A 17,332-nucleotide genomic window follows, 5' to 3' on the forward strand; every position below is an offset into this window, starting at 1 on the left:
AATTACTTAAGCATCACTTAGTGCACCAGTTTGTGATAACGACGTCATGGTGACGAATCCGAAATTTCTTCGTCATCAAAAGGAGAGAGAGAAATGTAAAATAATTTGTTGGGTCCCGTGTATGTGTAATCGTCATTATAATTCAGGTGAAGCTTGTTGTCTGCTTCCCAAACATGACCTATTAGTCAAAACGTCTTCTCAAATCCTTTTCCCAGAAAGGAGAAAAATATATAGATAGATAGATAAATAGCATTTATGAAGCCCAGCTTCTATCAGTGCCACAACGACACAGACTTGCACAGATGGGCTAGAACACAAAACAATTAGACCATATCAATCTTATTGTAAAATTGCAGACTATTTGTGAAAAACATATGTTTTAATTGGTAATAACCTACAATTAGGCGAATATTGGTAGGGAGGTGCATTCTAAAGCTTTGGACCACTGAAAACAAAAGCACTGGTGCTATTATTTGTGGGGACATTCGGGATAACAAGGAGTAACATGTCAGGACGAGAAACAACAATAAGTTCTCTCATATATATATATATATATATATATACGGGAATGAATATATTTTAGTTTAACTGCATCCGCAAGTTTCAATTTAACTTTCATGAAGTATTAATCAATCTCAATTAATTAATATATTTGATTGGTTCCCATTAAATTCGAAGTAGAAATATTTCACATAAAAATGTGTGACGTCACCATACAGGCATTGTCAGTCTTAACGGTCATATCGTGCCATAACTCGCCGTTATCTGTCGTGACCTCAGAGGGAAATCCAAATAAAGAAATTTTGATCAATGAGACTAACATTTCCTAATCTGTGCAAAAATTTCAGTATATAAAACTTGATCGTTATGATATGAGATGAATAAAGTACGGGGCTTATTCAGACTGATACGGTATATTGGTTTAGTTCCGGTCACAATCAATTCGTGTGAATACAATATAATCAATATAAAACCAAATCATCATGTTGTCCTCTCTTCTTTGACGGCGGAACTTGGGTATTCGTTCAGTGTGTTGCATGATTTGACACAGTCAACCATGCTGTCCTGTGGAAAACTCTCTTGGATTATGGCACACCTAAACACCTAGTCTGGCTACTGGAGAGACTATACTCAGAAGCTACTGGAGTTATTAGAGTCGAAGATGACCACACAGACCAGTTTCCATTTGAGAAAGGAGTTCGTCAGGGCTGCATTGTGTCCCCCTTGCTTTTCAATGCCTGTGGTGAAGCCATCTTGCGACAGGTGAAAGAGACACTAGATGAAAGATCGGGTAGCATTGTTGGTGGAAGAGCAATATGGAATATACGCTATGCTGATGACACCACACTGATTGCACGCTCAAAAACGGAACTGGAAAAGCAAGCAGTAGAATTGGAGAAATGCAGCCACACCTTTGGTCTCCATATAAACTCAGCCAAAACTCATGTTATGGTTCATGGTAGCAAAGAACAGATCTTTCTTGGCGGAAGTGCAATCAACCAGGTAGACAGCTTCAAATACCTTGGCTCAATGGTAAGGATTGATGGAGACTCTACACCAGAGATTTGTACTAGGTTGGCAATTGCAAGAGATGCCACCAGCCAACTAATTGGATTGTGGAAGGCAAAAGAGATCAGCCTGAAACTGAAGAAACAGCTGGTGAAATCTCTTGTGTGGAGTGTAGCTCTCTATGGTGCAGAAAGTTGGGCATTAAAACAGAATGACATGAAGAAAATAGAATCATTTGAGCTGTGGGTATGGCGTAGAATGCTTCAGGTCAGCTGGAAAGATAGAAAGACAAATGCTTGGATCCGCCAAAGGGTAGAAGTTTCAGAAGAGGAAGGCCTACTTGTCCAGTTAAGGAAGAGGAAGCTGTCCATGTATGGACATTTGAAACGCCGATCAGATAGCCTAATTCAGATGACAGTAGAAGGAGAAGTAGAAGGAAAGGCCAGGCCAGGACGTAGGAAGACAGGATGGATCGATAACATCAAGAAGTGGACAGATGGAGGAATGGCCGTGGCAAGAGCAAAGGCAAACAAGAGAATGCCGACGGTTCTATGAGGACTATGGCAAAACAGCAGCAGCAGCAGCAGTGTTGCATGATGCTTTCATCCAAACCCCTTTAAAAGTCTAACCTCTCTTTTTTTCCTTTCTTTTGCAGTGGTCGGATTTATCGCATCAAGGCTAGATTAGGCAGGGTAAGTAAACCTCCTTGATGCAGATAATCACAATGTCGTTACCATCAGCTATTCATTAAAGTATGCAGGAACTTATCTACTATATTGTAAATCAAATTAACAGCTATGCTGCCATACAGGCAGATAAAAGACTGGTTTATCTGATCTATCGATGCACTGTATAGGCCTACACATGCGGGCCTGTCTTCAGTATATAGCCTTTATAAGCAGACGACAACTTAACCACTATACCTTCAATGGGACTGCCGGGGTTGAGAGTGGAACAAGTTGTTTGTTTGCACTGGGTCTATCTTGAGTGACTTTTCTCAAATAGTAACTTCATTTGGACATTTCGGAATGGATTATCTTCTCCACAGTTTTGGTACTGAATAACCTCTATATATTAGTACCAGTCTTATTTATTGGCAAATGTTCCTCATCGCGGTTTCCAATGGAACATGGCTTATCATTGGCAGATCATATAACCGGAATAATTCGCGTTAATCCACATGACCAAGCTGCTGGAGAATATAGTCATGTCTATAAGTCAATGCGAACAATTTGCACTCGTTTAACATTATAGAGCGCATTATACTAAAAATTCGACATACCGGATATTTCGGCAATAATTTGGTCCCATATATGCTAAATATGTTGACCAAAATATATTCGTAAGGAAATTTGCCATTGTAATATAACATTTGTTTCCGAACTGAGGCACGAATCAATATATATTTTCGATACCCACATTATCGGAACTATCTACATCATTTGCTTGCCTTCTTGGAGGCTGACTGGATTCGTAAAGGAAAAAAATACAGGATTTTCGGAACTAAATAAAGGATTCGCGGAACTAAATACAGGATTTTCGGAACAAAATGCACATTTTTTTTTAACTGAATATAGGATTTTCTTGTTTTTTTCGGAGTGATTGAAAGTATAACGGAACTTGCGTAGATCACTAAACTGAACGGGATTCCCATACGCCATACTGAACACAACAATCACAAAGTTTAATCGCTACAAAACTTGCCTAATTACTCAATCCACTCCCATTATAAAACTCCGTTAACTTAGCTCACGGAGAAGTGAATCAACATAACCAGCAATTATAAGAAATCTGACATTTCATTCTCCTTTTAAGAGTGAACAATATTTAACCTATCCATCTGTACCTTGATTTCAATCTCCCCAGGTTCTTCACATTTAAAGACCACGAAAGTAAATCCATTATTTTCTTTGCCTCGCATCTCACTTGTATCTTTATCACTGATGATATAAGCGTAAACATACTTATGCAAGTATGTCAGTGGAGTACAAGTGTTTCACCAAATTTTTCACACCGTGCCTCGCTGGGATAATATCAAATAGAAATGTTTTTCTCTGCGAAGGATATATGCGTAGGACGTGTGTTCTTTTGTTCTTGGAAATGCACTAAAACTATCAAATGATAATTTTATATATTTACTATGCATAATCATGCTATTTTCGATTGCTGGTAGGGTTGTTAAGTGGATGCCATAGTTTCTTTTTTTCAATCATTATAATCTCGGACATCAGCTCGTTTGTTTTTATCGTTTTTCAACCACAAACATTACCTCGGCATTCCACCACACCTAATCTCCCCTTCACGAAAAGTATGGCTTAGATATCATTTAAAACGTGCGCATTTGATGCACAAGTGCATAGATAATTCTGTAATGTTAATTTTTGTTAACCACAGGCTGAATATATTCATAGACACATCTGTTATATATAGGGGTTGTAGGCCACAGATATTCTTAGAAATATCTGTTATTTAAGTGTTGTAGCCCAGATATTCATAAATACTTCTTATATGTTAGTGTTGCATGCCACATATATTCATAGATGCATCTGTTATAATAGTGTTGTAGGCCACATATATCCATAAATATACCTGTCAAGTTAATATTGTAATCAACAGATATTCATAGATATATCTGTAATGTTTGTGTTGTAGTCCATAGATATTCATAGATACATATGTTATGTTAGTGTTGTAGGCCACAGATATTCATAAATATGTGTTATGTTAGTGTTGTTAGCCATATATATTCATACATATATCTGTGATGTTAGTGTTGTAAGTCACAGATATTCATAGATATATCTGTTATGTTAGTGTTATAGGCCACAGATTAACATATATATATATTTATGTTAGTGTTGTAAGCCACATATATTCATAGATATATCTGTTATGTTTGTGTTGTAGGCCACATATATGCATAGATATATATGTTTTGTTGTAGGCCACAGATATTCTGAGAAATATCTGTTATTTTAGTGTTGTAGGCCAGATATTCATAGATACATCTTATATGTTAGTGTTGCATGCCACATATATTCATAGATACATCTGTTATATCAGAAATGTATATCTTGTATATTCATGTGAAGGTGTTTCGCACAGGAATGCATAGATTAATCCCTTATGGAAGTCATGTAAGCCACCGATATTCATAAATAAGTGAACTGATTTAGTTTTGTAAGCCACAGATATTCATAGATTAATCCTATTCGTATAGTATCCTTATTCACATATATCCATGGATTAGCTGATATGCAAGCAATTCACCATACAGATGCTTTGGAAATACACCTTACTGCCAGGGGCCATATTGCAGGAAGGGTGCGTGAAGCCATTCAGAGAGTCAGCTCTCTTTCTACTTTGGCAGTGAAGGACGAAAAGAGACGAGATTGCGACAACAAGCTCCCCCTGGTTGTTACTTTTCACCCAAATCTTTCTCCTCTTCAGCAAATCACCTCTAACAACCACAACATTCTCCTCACTTCAGATAGACTCCAACGAGCCGTCCCTGAAAAACGCACCATCGCATACAGACGACTACGCAACCTACGAGACCTTCTTGTGCGTGCTGCTGTTCAACCTCTAATTTCTAACCCTAAACCCATTCAGCATGGTACCTTCAAATGTGATCGTATCGAGATGAATCATCTGCAGCCACCACATTGTTGAATCCGATTCCATCACGAGCCACAGCATGCAACCCACATACAAGACTAAGGGTCAAATCACTTGCACAAACACTTATGTCCTCTAACTGATCTTTTGTAGAGTTTGCGGCATCCAGTATGTTGGTGAAACCAAAACCACCCTCAAGAAGCGATTCTATGGTCACAGATCCACAGATTCATGAAGACTGAGACCCCAGTTGGAGAGCACTTTAACCTTCCCAACCATATCATTAACGACATGTCCCTACAGGAGATTGAATCCTTAGGTAGCCGTCCTGACGTAGTACGAATCAGCAGAGAGAGGCTGTGGATGCAACGCCTTTGCACCATTCAACCTCATGGGCTCAACATTCAGGAAGGACATGACTAACTTTTCTTCTGTTCACCCCTCCTTCTCACCTTGCCCCCCCCCCCCCATCACTCCTCTTCTCATAGCTCTCTTCCACCCTTTTTTCTCCACACCTTTCTGGATTTGTCCTTCTCCAGAATATTCCCTACCCCCTTCCCTTTATCCTCTCTTTGTCCCTCCATTGTTTATCTCCTACCTCTCCTCTTCCCCTGCTGGTTTCTTTCTTTCTTCTCTCCATCCCTTGTTTACTAATTCCCTTACATCTATCTCTGTGTGCTCACCATGCTCATTAACCTGTCTGTATTCTGTGCGTGTTTTTGTCCCTTCTGTTACTGTTACTTGTCATTTAGCCTTTGAAGAAGATCCTGCTAGGATCGAAACGTCAGGCCAAATTACTTTTAGACATTAATCCTTTTCGTAAGTATTCTAAGCTACAGATATTCATAGATTATTCTGCCTTGTAAGTCATACATATTAAAAGACAAATATGGTTCGTATGTATTCTAAGCTACATATATACATAGATAAATCTATTATGCACGTGATATAAGCCACAGATATTCATAAATATATGAAATAATTGAATTTTGGAAGCCACAGATATTCACAGATTAATCCTATTCGTAATTGTTCTAAGCCACAGATATTCATAGAATATTCTGCTTTGTTAGCCATACATATTAAAAGACGAATATGATTCGTATGTATTCTAAGTTACAGATAACCACAGATGAGTCTGCTATGCAAAGCCATACATATTCCAAGACGGATATGGTTCGTATGTATCCGAAACTACAGATATTTATAGATAAATCCATTATGTAAGTTTGTTAGCCACAGATGTGATAGATTTATCCAATTCGTAAGTATTCTTAGCCACAGATATTCATAGATTAATCTACTATGTAAGTCATACATATTCTAGACAAATATGGTTCGTATGTATTCTAAGCCACATATATTCATCGATAAGCCTCTTATGTTAATTATGTAAGACACATATAGTCATAAAGAAGTAAACTTATTTAGATTTTGAAGCCACATATTCATAGATTAATCCTATTCGTAAGTATTCTAAGCCACATATAGTCATATATTATTCTGCAATGTAAGTCATACATATTTCTAGACAAATATGGTTCGTGTGTATTCTCTAAGCCACAGATATTCAATGGTGTTTATAAACAAGAGAAGCCATTTAGTTTTAGAGGCCACAGATATTCATAGATAAATCCTATACCTAAGTATTCTAAGCCACAGATATTCATAGATAAATCTATTATGTAAGTGATATAAGCAACAGATATTCATAAATATATGAACTAATTTAGTTTTGGGAAGCCACAGATATTCATAGATTAATCCTTTTTGTAAGTATTCTAAGCCACAGATATTCAAATGTTATTCTGCCATGTAATTCATACATATTACTAGACAAATATGGTTCGTATGTATTCTAAGCCACAGATATTCATAGGTATTCATATTTAAGAGAAGTCATTTAGATTTGGAAGCCACAGATATTCATAGATTAATTCTATTCGTAAGTATTCTAGACCACAGATGTCTATAGATTATTCTGCCAAGAAAGTCATACATATTACTAGACAAATACGGTTCGTATGTTTTCTAAGCCACATATATTCATAGATAAATATATCATGTAAGTGATGTTAGCCACATATATTCATAAAAAAGTGAACTAATTTAGTTTTGCGAGCTACAGATATTCATCAATTAATCCTATTCGTATTTATTCTATACCACAGATATTCATAGAATATTCTGCTTTGTAAGCCATACATATTCCTAATCACATATGGTTCTTATGTATTCTAAGCCACATATTCATAGATAAATATATTATATAAGCGATGTAAGCAACAGATATATTTATAAATAAGTGAACTAATTATTTTGTAAGCTACAGATATTCATTGATTAATCCTATTCAGAAGTATTTTAAGCCACAGATATTCATAGATTAATCTACTATGTGTAGGTCATACATATTCTTAGAGAAATATGATTGGTATGTATTCAAAGTCACAGATAATCATAGATTAATTCATAATTTATGTGATGTAAGCCACAGATTTATATGGAATATTTTGCTATGTGAGCCACATGTATACCTAGACAAATGTGGTTTGTATGTATTGTTACGAGGGCCCATTGTAGCCTAACGCTAGTCACTGCTAGTGAGAAACCTAATGTTATAATGTGGAGAGTAATTGAAATTGCCTACGTGATAAATCAGTATTTGAGAAATTAGGTCGGGTTACCGTGTCACAATGTTATAATACACGATTGTTCTGGTATATTCCTTATGATGACGCGCTGGTCTCGGGTTAACGTCGGTTTACGTGGAATCGCGTGTAAGCTGTGCACGGCATCTTCGTGGATTCTCTGGAACGTTCGCAAGATATGCAAAGGACTTCCAAGAATAGAGAAACTGGGTCAGGTGTATCGAGAAAGATCTAGATGATTCTTGATATGGCGAATCGTATAAAAACCCGCCCAGATCGGAGAGTTTCTCAGTTTCTGAACGAATACAAGCGACGACACTTATTATACCATTCTACTATATATCGTCAGTGCTCAACTACCAGTAGTTTCTGAGGGATTGAGATATCGATACTAAGATTGATTCTACACTTCCACTCAGAAGTTTGAAGAGGACTTTGCTGTGAAACTACAGTTTTTCAGTCTTTATTTCGGAGAAGGTGAAGAATTTCTGTCTCCGTTGAGGAAGTTCGTTACGCCAGGAGTTAGTGGCTATAAAGCTGATTTTGGACTGACTCTGGTAATTTTTAGTCGGCGAGAAGTTCGACTTGTGCTTCACTCTATTGTGGCTGGAAGTCCGTCTTCTATTTTGGAGCATCGCCGGAAAGAAGGTGACTGCTGTTTCTGGGATCGCGAGAAAGATCGTCGAGGACCAGTGAATTTCGCGGTACAACGGACCGAGAATCGTCGTCATCAAGGTCGTGGCCGCTGAGGGATATCGCCGTTGGAAGAGACCAGCGTGTTTTAAAGTGTATCCTATCTTGTTAAGTTTGTGAGTAATTTTCTATATATTTGTAATTACCACTTGTTGTTGTTTGTTCGAAATCCATTGTTCAATATAGTTTACGTTTCATTTAAAGTCTCTAGACTCGTCAATTTGTCTGTGTTCCTTACGGAAACGAACCCAGGCGTGTGTCTCGTTAAAATTAGTTATCGAGACCTCTCACATTCCAACGTAACAGTATTCTAAGCCACAGATATTCACGAATAAAAGAAATCATTTAGTTTGGTAAGCCGCAGGTATTCATAGATTAGTCCTATTTGTAAGTATATTAGATTACAGATATTAATATTTTATTCTGCCAAATAAGCCATACATATTTTTAGAAAAATATTGTTGGTATATATTCTAAGCCACATATATTCATAGATTAATCTACTATGTGTAGGTCCTACATATTCTTAGATAAATATGATTCGTATGTATTCTAAGTCACAGATTATCATAGATGCATCCATAATGAATGTGATGTAAGCCACAGATATTCATAGAATATTTTACTATGTAAGCCACATATGGTCCTAGACAAATCAGGTTTGTATATATTCTAAGCCACAGATATGTAGAGAAATCCATTATGTAAGTGATGTTGGCCAAAAGTATTCTTAAATAAATGAACTAATTTAGTTTTGTAAGCCACAGATATTCATAGATTTTTCATTTTCGTATTTATTCTAAACCAAAGATATTCATCGATTAATTTGCTACATGGGTAATACATATTGTTAGATAAATATGATTCGTTTGTATTCTAAGTCACAGATTATCATAGATGAAAACATAATGTAAGTGATGTTACCTACAGATATTCATATATTTTTTATATGTAAGCCATAGATATTCCTAGACAAATATAGTTCGTATGTATTCTGAGCCACAGATTATTATAGATGAAACCATAATGTAGTGATGTTAGCTACAGATATTCATATATTTTTCTATGTAAGCCATAGATATTCCTAGACAAATATAGTTCGTATGTATTTTAAGACACAGATATGCATAGATATTCATAAATAAGTGAAATAGTATAGTTTTGTAAGCGACAGACATTCATAGATGAATCTGCTATCTAAGCCATAGATATTCATAGACTACTATACATCCTTATAAGTGGTGTAAGCCACATATATTAAAAAGTGAAGTAATAAGCCATAGATTTTCATAAATAATTATATTACGTATGTTTTTGTAAGCCACAGATATTCATAGATTAATCAGTTAGTTAGGTCATACAAATTCTTTGATAAATATTATTCGTAAGTCACGCAATTAGATTAGTCTATTTCGTATGTATTCTAAGTCAGACAGACAGACAGACAGACAGACAGACAGACAGACAGACAGACAGACAAACAACATTTACAAAGCCCAGCTTCTATCAGTGCCACAACGACACAGACTTGCACATATGGGCTAAAAAACAAAATTAGACCATATCATATGCAGACAATTTGTAAAGAACATATGTTTTAATTGGCGTTTGAAGGGGTCATGGCCTACAATTAGGCGTATGTTGGTAGGGAGCGCATTACAAAGCTTTGGACCACTGAAAGCAAAATCCCTGGTGCTATACTTTGTATGGACTCTAGGGATGACAAGAGTAATTTGTCAGGACGAGAAACAACAATAAGTTCTCTCAAGTAATTAGGTTTCAGTATTGTGAATACAATTATGGACAAAGATGATTTTAAAGTAAATCCGATCTTTGACTGGGAGCCAGAGTAAATCATGAACAATTTCAGATACCTCATCGCGCCTGCTACGACCATAAATAATCCTTGCTGCGCTATTTTGGTGAGACTGTAGTTTGCTATAAAATTCGAGTTGATACCATAGTAAAGATAGTTGCACATGTCAATTCTATAAATAACAAGGGAAATTAGAAGATTTCTCACAAGGTCACGTGGAAGAAAATATTTGACTTTAGAAATATAACGGATCAGAGTAAAGTCATTAGAGATTGTGTAATTGAGTATTGGAAGCTAGATGGTGGTCAACATGAACACCGAGGTTTTTGGCAACACTAACGAAGCGAATTGAGTGCCTATCATGGAGATTAACCCCACGAATTACAATCTGTTTTAAAATAGATTTATTGCCTAGTAACATGATTGTAGTTTTGTAAGTTGAGCTTCAGAAAGAAACGAGACATCCAGTTCTGAATTGTTGGAGACATTTCAAATTGTCATGTGTAAAACTTGTTGTTGTTGTTGGCTATCAAAGTGTATATAGATCTGATAGTTATCCGCAAATACCGCCACTCTAAACCCTTTCGAATGAATGACAGAGTTAAATAACACCATATATGTACAATTATATATGCAATTATTTATCATATATTTAAGCTGCAGGTTTACAGTCTTGGTCAAAGCCAAGGTCATCTTGTACGACTTAACATCACTTAACCCTTGTTCATTAGTAAATTGTCACAGACAATCCCTCATGTGGCACTATAGTGCATCACATATACGTGTCCCCTGGTGTACTTCCGTCGGGCGCAGCCACAAACCGGCGCACGCAACTATATTAAAAAGTCCCAATTTATACACCGGTGAAGAGAGAAAATGGAGATTAAGTGCCTTGCCCGTGGGCACAACGTAATGAATAAGTTCTTCAACAAATTAAATGTGTTTCATAAGCCACCGAGATTCATAGATAATATTCTGAAATAGATAAGTATATTATGTAAGTGATGTCCGTATACATGATTCATAAGTATTTTAAGCCCCAAAATTCATAGATAAAAAAGTCATGAAGGTTCTGTGGACTACAGTTTTTTAAAGAGAAAGATGTTACTTAAGTGTTTTAAGGCTCAGGTATTCATGAATTAATTATGTTACGTAAATGTATTCAGCCACAGATATTCATAGCTAAATCGTTAACGTTAAAGTACTTAAATTAAATTTAGATAAATTTGTTATGCACATGTCACAGTTTTTCGACTCCTCCAGCGGCACAAGACCCGCCGGTCCATCAATTGTGCCCCCACCACGTGTTCCGGGGAGAATTTCCCCTCTCGTTTCAGACCCATACGCGCTGGATGTCCAGCCCTCAGAGGCTTTTATCAGAGCTAGGGGATCGCCTCGAAGACTTCAAGGACGACCGGACGTCTGGAGTAGGATCGGATGAGAAAGAAGTGGAACCGAGGGGAACCACCCTCCCACCGTGGAGGCCGCTTCGTAAAGGCCGCATCCATATTTAAGCTGAGACTGGGATCTGAGGACCCACCAGACCAAAGATCTAAATACTGGAAACAAGTCACAGCGACAAAGGCACAGCGACTGGAAACAAGGCACAGCGGCAGTGGAGACGACGGGAGAGGAGGAACCCCTCTTCCGCTCTTCTTTCTTTTTAACATCCTAAAAGGACAGGTCCTGGAGATAAATCTCAAACCACTGAACAAGGCCTTCCGATTGGCCCACAAATGTTTATCTCAAAAGAATTGCGTTAGTCATCCCAACCTTGCGTAGAACATTTGGGCAGCTTGCGTCGATCTGATGTCGACTGCCAACGGTTTCTCGCCTTCCCCTGCAAGGGAAAACACTTCAAATGTGTGGCGCCACCATTTGGCCCAACATGTTCCCCAATAATCTTCATAAGAGTAGCGGGCGCCGTGGTAGCGGACCTAGGTCGAAGAAGTGTTTCTCACTACGTGTTACTCGACGAATAGCCGGTAACGGGAAAGTTTCGCCAAGAGGCTCAATTCAACGTGATCCGCTCCACTCCACTCCAACTTCACATCCACTTCTTCGATCCAGAGCGATGTATCCTAGACACGCCCATGTCGTTAGAAACCCTAGACGCATCCCATCCCTCATGATGGTTAATAAGCGAGAACAGAACGCACGGGCGTCCCTTCCAGATGCCGAAACCCCTCACCTCTATCTCCTCAGACGCTACATTGAGGAGCTGGGGGCGTGCCTCAACAACGTTACGATTGTAGTGAAGTGGGAACCCTGCAGGTGGGAGTTGCATATCAACGAACTAGAGATAAAAGCCAGAGCCAGAGCCCTTCGCCATTCCGACAGTATTTCTAGTCTTGAAATGTCATAGTCCAAGAAAAAGAAGAATTGGAAAGCTGGTAACGTTGCTATAGCTATTCCGGTTTTCAAAATATGCTGAACAGCTGGAATGCTCCTTCAATGGGAAATAGATAATAGCGTTGGCTCCTCACTGCAGGTTAATTGTTAATGTTAATGTGACAGAGTGGATTGTTTTCCCTTTTTGGCCCCCCAAGGTCTTAGTCATCTGGACAGGTTCAGGAAGTTCTCTGCCCTTCCTTATACCATTTGCATATTCATTAGGAGAGTACTGCTATCCATCATGTTACACAGGTCTACTTTGTTCTCTGCTCCATAGTACCTAACCACATTCTCTTCCACAATGAAATAGGGCTTATAGTTTTAGTGATTGTGGAAAGGTTATTCCCGATGGAGTCTTTATTTCTGTTGTATGTTGTTAAACTGAGATGACATGTTCATGAGTATAAGTTAACCAACATGCTAGTTGCTTGTATAATAATTTTTAGTTGGTATCCTTTCAATTTGTGAGGGGGTTGGCTACTGAACTACTTTTACTCTTAAGTCACATGGTTAAAGGGGTAGTACCGACTGAGTTGATGTTTTCAGTTATGATCATTTATTGTCCTCGATATTAGTTGAGGCAGAGTTAAGTTCATCATGATTCATTTACAGTGTGCTTTAGTAATTGATGTTAAGCTGATTGATGGGTTGTAGGTATTTGGGGTGTATCATGGGAATTCCCTTGGGACTGTGAACAACTCAAGTATGACGATATTGGGAATTGTATTTCTAGCAAATTAGTTCAGTCAATTTTGTCTTAATCAAGTGTAATTAATGGATTAACGGTTCATTAACTCTGACATTTTGAAAGTTTCAGTTGTACATCAAATTAAAGGGCTATCTAATAGCACTGTGTAGTTAATCTAAGCATGTATGAAATACCACTGTAGTGTTTTGCTCTCAAAAGGCAAATTTTGTACCGTACTTTCTTGCAAAAAAAAAACTGACTTTACCAAGTTGAACTAAGTACTTTAAGTGCTTATATGTAGTGATATGTAATAATTCAATTAAATTAACCTTTGTAAAGCTGTTCCAGATTGTATATGGTTATATATTAATTTTCTGGTGTAGGCTCTTTGCGCTGAGTCGTGATCCGGTGATGTGAGGATTACTGATCACTGTTGCTAGTTGACTGGGTTGGTAAGTGATGCATGATATTTTGCAGGGTATTTCCTTTGTGGTCATAATTGCTCATGCGAGGACCTGAGGTTATAATTTTAGCTATTTTGTTTACTATTATTTTATAATTTTATCTGGCCATATATATATATATATATATATATATATATATGTATATATATATATATATGTATATATATATATATATATATATATATATATATATACGCCATGCCTCTGATTTGCATTCTTAGTCATGTTACAGAAGGTGTTAATTAAATTTCATACTAGTTTTTGCTAGATTGGTACTTCTGTAAATATTATCATATTCTGCTATTATCATTTTTATGGATGACGTTAATGTACTACGCAAGAGATTCACTTTTATACTCTTCGGGTTTATGTAATATGGATGAGCCGATACTTCATTCTTTTCTTCAATTCATTCAAGTCTTACTCAATTATTATCTTGTTATCTCAACTCGAGATGAGCTATTGCAGGTTTGCTAGTCGCTTGTTCATCGCAAGATTATCTTTATCAATTAACTGCTGTTTTATTATTTTCATTCAAATGAGGAGTTTCACACCAATGGTAGGCTGTTGGGTAATCAGGCGCGTATCCAGGGGGGGGCGTTGGGGGTGCGCGCCTCCGGGTAAGAAAAAGAGGAGAGAAAAAAAAAGAGAAGAAAAAAGGAAAAAAGAGGGGGAAAAAGAGGAGGAGGAGAGGAAGGAAGGGAAAAGAAAAAGAAGAAAGAGAGAAAAAAAAAGAAAAGGAGAGAGTAGAAGGAAAACGCCAAGACACCGGGGAGAGAAAGAGGAACAGTGACATCATTACAGCGCTGATCCCTATTATATACACAGGGTAGCCAGTGACGGATCAAGGATTTCGATGTGCCTCACCCTACCCCTTACACCGACAACTCCATTTTTGACGTTTCCATTTTCCTCTCTCACTCATGATCTACATATATATACTAAATATGGTCTATCATAACGCGCGTGTGTATATATGCCTTAAACAATTGTAGAATTGTGCTATGAAACCAACTGTGGCTGGTCTCGAACTCAACCGTGTCGTCGGGGAACATGACGCATTTCGGGAAGGGGGCGACCGCCCCCCCCCCGTCAGCATTATTTTTTATGATATCGCTAGTAATTTCAAAATAGAAAGTGCTTAGATGCAACTTACAAGGCCTGGGAAGTGTCATTTCCAGCGATCTGGTAGGCATTTTAGGCCAAAATTTGCTTGTACGCTTCGCGCAAACTAATGGTCCTGGGTCGTGCCATTTCTAGCGATCTGGGAGGCATTTTCGGCCCTCCCTTGGCAAATCCCTCGCTACCAGCCTGTTCGAATTTGTAAAGCAAACAGCAGATATCACATCATATCAGTGAGCTTGAAAATGGCGTTCCAGGATGAACAGCCCCAAAATTGTCCGACTTGCCCGAAAAAAATAACCAAAAGTTTTCGCGCGCTCCGCGCGCGTTCAACACGTTAATGTCAATATCATACAAGCAAGCATCGGTTGTTACATCGCATGCCATCGTGTACCGTACGGTCCGTGAAAGTTGCGCAGTATACCGAGGGATGCTAATGTAAACGACGAAATGTCTTATGTAGATGGAGAAAAAGCATGGCGGTCCAATTATGTCAAAACTCTCTTTTACATTAGTAGTGGCGAATTAGGGGCTGCAGCCCCCCGCCTCCTACGCCTATGTGTGTAGTGTTCGGTTTCGGAAATATCTGCTATTTTTTTCATTTCCTTCAACGAAGTTTTATAATAGCCGTTATAACAGGTTTTAATATTTGTACACCAATAAATTAACTGTCTGAATTTTCGAAAATTTCCGACCAACAATCTTCATCACACTTCCCTCTACTCGTGCAATTTTGACCGGTCTGTTAGGGGTTGAACGAGGTTTTTCTATATTGTTTGTCCATAGATAAAATTTTGCGCAACATTATGGGTATGTTTTGAGGTTAGTTTATTCACGAGAAACGTGAATTTTCAAATTCTGAACAAATAATGGGCTTAAAACCTTCAAAAGTGGGGCTGACGGATATTGTGTGCCGCGACGTAAAATCACCTACAAAAGCAATGATCCACGGGAGATGCGATGAGGTCGAACATGATTTGTGACTGGTGACAATCTTCAAAAAAGTTATGGATGGAAAAAACTATCGGGAAATACTTGGTTCTCAGGCAAATAGTGTACACCTGGTTGGTTATTTTCAAGCCCGAAAAGTGCCATTTCCGGTGATCTGGGTGGTATGAAAACCAGAAATTTTCTTGTACGCTGCGCGCTAACCGATGGTGGCGCTCCGCTTAGATAGTAATTCTCGCCCCCGGGTTAGAAAATCCTGGATACGCCCCTGGTAATGTATACATGGCTTATCTGGACAAGTGTTTAGTTCTTATTTTCTCTTCTCATTGCAGAGGCTGTTTGTTTTGTTTGATTCCTTTGTTGGCAGTTAGTAAGTGCTTTATTATTTCTAGACTGAATAAATTGAATAAACCTAGTGCAACTCTTCGTCATTGTCATTTGCGTGGATCACAGCTACTTCCCCATCCATCTAGATTCCCGAGTCGCTTCATTAATCCATTGTTTTATAAGTAATAATAATTCAGCCAAAATATGAACTTTTACCTTTATGTGAACCCCAGAGAGAACCACGATATGGCATTTAACACCATATGTCCCTAGCAGATTTTTAATACAATCTAAGCATGTAAAAGGAGGAAATGGAACTCTTGGTTTCTCTTTAATTAAGCATCTGAGGAACTGGCCTAATCGTCTTTGTCTTAAACTAAGCAGTTCAGCTGCTTTCATCGATGAGCGGTAGATGTTTAAAGGTCATTTCTCAAAAATTGAATACTGCGTAGTAATACAATCTGGACTACTAGCAGTGTTTCTAACTTAATTTGGTCCCGACGGTCATCATTTAAATGCGTGAAGGTCACATTAGGTCACAAGGCTTACAACATCTAACAGCTGTCCATCTTGAATACGGTTTAGTTAACGAAATCTGATAACTTAGGAAACCGAAATTTATCATATTTTCAAGCACGTAGGATTAAATTATTCCTTTGGCAAGAGAAATATACACAAGGGTACTTTGATAGAGGTTGAGCAAGGAAAATGCGTAATATTGCAAATACTAAATGAGTAACAACTAGCTTTCGGTGGGTAAATTCATATCGATTGGTGATGTAATAGAATGTGTCATTTGAAAAACATAGTAGCTCATAGCAAGAGTAGCGAAAGGGTATAAAGCATTCGTTTTGCCTAATAAAGTGTACTCTAGTAATTAACAAAACACAAACATTGAAAGCAGTCGATTTTGTTCTCTGGAATTTTGAATTGAAAAATACAAGGCAAAACTAATCAAGTTTAACATCTTGAAGAAAATATTAAAGATATTGATTTGCCAATTAAGACAAATGAAATATGGTTATGTTGCAATATATTTCTATAATTGTAACTTACATAGTTACGTTAATTCGATTTCGGGAGGAGGGGGTAATGAGTAAGA

The 17,332-nt window shown here is 37.7% G+C and overlaps 1 protein-coding gene across 1 annotated transcript in view; it reads right to left on the bottom strand.

Annotated features, from left to right (window-relative positions):
* Positions 1 to 17,332, bottom strand: part of LOC139954652 (interferon-induced very large GTPase 1-like) — a 287,324-nt gene that overhangs the window by 222,371 nt on the left and 47,621 nt on the right. The gene's annotated exons all lie outside the window — the stretch shown is intronic.

The sequence above is a fragment of the Apostichopus japonicus genome, chromosome 17, assembly GCF_037975245.1.
Source record: "Apostichopus japonicus isolate 1M-3 chromosome 17, ASM3797524v1, whole genome shotgun sequence".
NCBI lineage: Eukaryota > Metazoa > Echinodermata > Holothuroidea > Aspidochirotida > Stichopodidae > Apostichopus > Apostichopus japonicus.